We start from the raw sequence: 5,679 nt of genomic DNA on the forward strand, positions 1-5,679 counted from the left end.
TGCAAGATTTAATTGATAAAGGCTTCATTCGCCCTAGTGTGTCTTCTTGGGGTGCTCCGGTGTTGTTCGTTAAGAAGAAAGATGGATCGTTTCGGCTTTGCATTCATTATAGACAGTTGAATAAGGTGACAATCCGTAACAAATACCCTCTCCCTCAAATTGATGATTATTTGATCAATTGCAAGGTGCGTGTCACTTCTCTAAAATTGATTTGCGGTTTGGGTATCATCAGTTGAGAATCAGGAGCGAAGATATACCCAAGACAGCATTTAGAATGCGATATGGCCATTATGAATTTTTGGTAATGTCGTTTGGCTTAACCAATGCACCAGCGACCTTTATGGATCTAATGAATAGGGTGTTCAAACCATTCTTAGACCGCTTTGTGATTGTGTTCATTGATGATATCTTGATATATTCACGGAGCGAGGAGGAACACGCCAACCATTTGAGAATGGTGTTGCATGCTTTGAGAGAACCTCAACTTTATGCTAAGTTCTCTAAATGTGAGTTTTGGATGGAAAGTGTGGCTTTCTTAGGACATGTAGTGTCCAAAGATGGAATTCAAGTAGATCCTAAAAAGGTAGAAGCAATCACCAATTGGAAGAGACCTACTACAGTGACAGAAATTCGTAGTTTTCTGGGTTTAGCCCGCTATTATAGGAGATTTGTTCAAGATTTCTCCAAGATAGCAACACCTTTAACTCGGCTAACTCAGAAAAATATTCCTTTTGTATGGTCAGAAGCATGTGAGAACAGTTTTCAAAAGCTAAAGGAATGTTTGACTTCAGCACCGGTACTCACTTTACCATCTGGATCAGGAGGATTCACTGTATATTGTGATGCTTCTAGAGTTGGCTTAGGCTGTGTTTTGATGCAAAATGGCAGAGTCATAGCTTATGCTTCGAGACAATTAAAGAAACATGAACAAAATTATCCAACTCACGACTTAGAGATGGCAGCAGTAGTATTTGCACTAAAGATCTGGAGACACTATCTGTATGGAGAACCTTGTGAAATTTATACTGATCACAAGAGTCTTAAATACATATTCCAGCAAAGGGATTTGAATTTAAGACAGAGACGTTAGATGGAACTTTTGAAAGATTATGATTGTGCCATTTTATATCATCCTGGTAAAGCTAATGTCGTGGCAGATGCTCTAAGCAGGAAATCTTCAAGAAGTCTAGCTCATATTAGCTCAGAAAGAAGGCCATTGATTAAAGAAATGCACGATCTGTATGATTCTGGAGTGCAACTAGAGTTGAATCATCATGGCACATTTTTAGCTCACTTTAAGGTTAGATCGGTGTTACTTGATAGAATCAGGACAGCTCAATCAAGAGATCCTCAGTTGTGTAAGATTGTAGATGAATTGAATGGTGGTAAGGCTCGAGATTTTAGAATTGATGATGGTGGATGTCTACGGCATGGAGAACGATTGTGTGTTCCGAATGTAGATAATTTGAGAAAGGAGATAATGGAAGAAGCACATTTCGCAGCTTATAATGTGCATCTAGGCTCTACAAAGATGTATCAAGACCTTAAGAAGCTGTATTAGTGGAATGGTATGAAACGAGATGTAGCAGAGTTTGTATCTCGATGTTTGACTTGTCAACAAGTGAAACTCGAACATCAGAAGCCTTCAGGATTATTACAACAGTTACCTATTCCAGAATGGAAATGGGAGCGAGTAACCATGGATTTTGTAGTTGGATTACCGCGTGCTTTAACCGGATATAATTCTATTTGGGTCATAGTTGATAGATTAACCAAGTCAGCGCATTTTCTTCCAGTAAAGACAACATATTCAGTGGAAAAATTGGCACAGTTGTACGTGGATAAAATTGTTTGCCTACATGGAGTACCAGTGTCTATTGTGTCATATAGAGGCTCGGTATTTACTTCAAAGTTTTGGGAAAAACTCCAAAGTGCTTTGGGCACTAGGTTAAAATTTAGCACAGCTTTTCATCCGCAGACAGATGGTCAATCTGAAAGAATAATCCAAACGTTGAAAGACATGTTGAGAATGTGTGTATTGGACTTTGGTGGTCATTGGGATACATATTTACCTCTCATTGAATTTGCATATAATAATAGTTACCACTCAAGCATTCAAATGGCTCCTTGTGAAGCATTATATGGTAGAAAGTGCATATCTCCTTTATATTGGGAAGAAGTTGGTGAAAGGAAGCTCACTGGTCCCGAGCTAATACAAATAACTTTTGAAAAGGTTCCTATCATTCGTCAAAGATTACAAACTGCCTTTAGTAGGCAGAAAAGCTATGTGGATCCAAGGAGGAAGGACGCGATATTCATGGAAGGGGACTATGTTTTTATCAAAGTGTCACCAATGAAAGGAATCATGAGATTTGGAAAGAAAGGAAAGTTGACACCGAGATACATCGGACCATTTGAGATTTTGAAGAGAATAGGCGAAGTTGCATATCAATTAGCATTGCCTCCTAACTTATCACAGGTTCATCTTGTGTTCCATATATCAATGCTAAGGAAATATGTTCCTGATCCTTCTTATGTTCTTCATCCTCAAGCAATAGAAGTTAGTGAAGATTTATCTTATAAGGAGAAACCAGTGGCAATTGTGGATCGTCAAGTTCGCCAACTTAGATCAAAAGTTATCCCAATGGTGAAGGTGTTATGGAGTAACCATTCTATGGAAGAGTGCACTTGGGAATCCGAATTAGAGATGCAGAACAATTATCCTTATCTATTTCAAACATGAGGTTAGTCCTTCAATTTTAAATTCGAGGACGAATTTCTTTAAGGGGGGAAGAATTGTAATACCCCAAATTATATATATTTAAACTAATTGCTAAAATGAATTAGTTAGAAGGTGTTAAAATTAAAATATAATTACTTTTGGACAATTTTTAAAAGATATTATAAATATAGGACTAATATGGAAATTTGGTCTTATTTTAAGAATAAGGATCTGTCTGATCGCAGATCATCATCATCTTCCCTCAACATTCAACCTTTCATTTTCATTCCTCACCCTTCATATACCTCATTCTTCCTCATTTCTTCACCGTTTTTGGCGTTCTTTATACCGAAACGAAGCTCTCAACTCCAGCTACAAGTGCATGTAAGTTTTATTGTGAGATTTTGAGTTTTTAAAAATCATTTAGAGAGAGAAAATTCGTCACTTTTGCTATTCTCTCTATTTATCGGTCCTATGTTCATTATTTTGCAATTCTAACACCAAAAATGGACTCAGGGGGTCGATTTACTTATGGGTGCACTAGATTTTGATGCATGCAAGCAGTTTTGAGGGGTAATCGGAGCTACACCGAAAAAAGTAAGAAATCTAACCAAAGTTTAATTTTCCGGTCGATTTTGGGTGTTTTGAGAGTGATTCTAGACTCCTGGAATCATAAGGAACAAAGTGGTATAATTAATTTCGCAAAACAATCAACTTTAATTTTTCCGATAGGCGGATCCCGAACACCGGTGATATTTTCCGGTGACATACGAAATAAGTGTAGAAAAATTATTTGGTTAAGTTCAGAATATTCTAAATATTATTTGGAGCAACATTAATTCTTGGACTTTGGCCAAATTCCTTACCGTTTAGTCTCTATAAATTACAAAAGTATATAGTTGGGTGAAATTAAAGAAAATAAATTAAGTTGGGTTAAAAATGATTTTTGGGATCCTTATTTAAATAAATTTCAGAATATATAATTTAAAAGTAAAGGTTGAAGGGAGATTGGACTAAGCATAATTAATTAATTATGCTCTTAAGATTATTGGTTAGTTAATTTGGTTGATATAGGTATTATGAAAATGAATTATAAGTATATATGTTTATATGTTATTTGATTATGAGTAATTTTGGAAGTAAAGTATTGGAATTACTGACAGTTATGGAACTATCGGATGATTGATGTCCAACCGGGTTGATAATTGCAGTCTATGGGTACCGGTTTGGACTTTGGATATTTTTTAATATAGAAGTGTATTTTATTGCAGGGTTGACCCTAGTTATTACTAGGAGGGTGTTCGTTTTATAAGAGAGACTCTGCCGAATTTTCGGGAGACAGTCTGTAAAACGAGACAAAATAAATTTTAATATTTCCCTAAACTTATATAAATTCTAAAAATAATATTATCTCTTTTAGATACTCAACCAGTAGGAGGAGCAGCAGTACCTGAAAATTAGGACAGTCGGCTAGGAGCAATTTGTGAGTTAATTATATGTTATGCATTTTTAATTTAGCATTTGCATTCATAATAAATGATTTCATGATATTTCAAGTAAAGTATTGTTTTTACTTATAAAAGTATTTTATTGTTTATAATAATTTATACGTAATTATTTGTGGATAAATACATATTATGGACATGCTTCCTGGTGAGCGGCATCAGGACCTTGTGCGCACAGGTACTATCGGGTTATTGGATATTGATGATACTAGTATTGTGAATGTTGTGATATATGGATAAGCTCGGTTGAGATATTTTCGGGCTATATGATATGTGGATTTTGGATTTAAGTGAGGCTGGGTACGGAATCGGTTGAGTTATTCTCGGTCCTCCAGCTAACTGGGTGTGTGGTCGGTTGAGTTATTCTCGGTCCCCCAGTTATTGGATATGAGTGAAATGGTGATTATTGGTGGATTATTAGATTAGGTATTGATGTTTAGGGTCCAACACACGTATTAAACCACCTATCTATTTATTTATAAGATAATTTTATGAAAAGCATATTGTTTGATCACTTATATTATATATTATGATTATTATTAGGATAAATTTCAAAAAAAACCTCTGTGGTTTGATGTTGTTCCAAAAAAACCCTTGTGGTTTGGTTTTACAAAAAAAAAAGGACCGTGGTTTCTCCGTTACCCGAAAAACGGAAAATGACTTAACACCGTTAAAAAAGCTGATGTGGCACAGGGGTAAAGTTGGAAAAATCGTTTTTATTTTTTTATTTTTTTCTTTTTCCTCTCTCCTCATTCTTCTTCCTTCCTTCCTCTTCTTCTGATCTCCAGATCGTCTCTGAAAGCTACCGGCATCGAAACCGCCTCGTATCATTCCCTCAGGGTCCACTACCACCATCACAATTTCTCCTCAAGCTCTCGTGACGAAAGCGAAAATGACGAGGAAAACGAAGAGACAGAGGGAGAGTATACTGAAAGTGAAGGCGAAACAGAAACTGGTTGTTCAGGTTTATTTAATTCCGCTCATTACCTCCCATCTTTTTCTCTCGTACTCTCTGTGATGATTTATGTTTTGCTTTATGTAGGTTGGATCGCATCAATTTAAGGTGAGCAATGGGGATTGCATTTTCACGGAGAGGTTGAAATTCTACTATGTAAATTTGAGTCAAAATTGATTTTGTTTGAATTGATGCTTGGGCTTGTTTTTTTTTCAACAACATAATCCCAAAAACTCACTGATTGAATCATGCAATTCATGAAAAATCAGAATCCCTAATTGCTCCATGAAAAATCAGAATCCCAAACGCACAAACTCAATGTTCCTCCTTAATCGATTAGCAGCAAGGGTAAAGGAGGTGAGGGAGATTGTTTGGATCGGTGGTGACGGCGAGATCGAGAGCGTCGTAGTAAGAGAGGAAGTGGTGGAGGAGGAGATTGCGATGGTGGGAGTGAAGAGAAGAGCCGAGGAAGAGAGGGATTGAGTGAGGAGAGGAAG

At 36.5% G+C, this 5,679-nt stretch overlaps 1 long non-coding RNA gene across 2 annotated transcripts; it reads left to right on the top strand.

Moving 5' to 3' along the window:
* Positions 1-3,051: 3,051 nt before the first annotated feature.
* Positions 3,052-5,380, top strand: LOC136202431 (uncharacterized). 2 transcript variants are annotated; one of them, XR_010674437.1, is made up of 4 exons: positions 3,052-3,106; positions 3,239-3,319; positions 5,016-5,191; positions 5,270-5,380. It is a non-coding gene; the product is annotated as an uncharacterized lncRNA (long non-coding RNA). The 2 variants fall into 2 exon arrangements; XR_010674436.1 differs by lacking the exon at positions 3,052-3,106 and adding an exon at positions 4,143-4,205 and having other exon boundaries at positions 3,295-3,319.
* The last annotated feature ends 299 nt before the right edge of the window (positions 5,381-5,679 follow it).

This window comes from Euphorbia lathyris, chromosome 8 (assembly GCF_963576675.1).
Source record: "Euphorbia lathyris chromosome 8, ddEupLath1.1, whole genome shotgun sequence".
In the NCBI taxonomy this organism is placed as follows: Eukaryota; Viridiplantae; Streptophyta; class Magnoliopsida; order Malpighiales; family Euphorbiaceae; genus Euphorbia; species Euphorbia lathyris.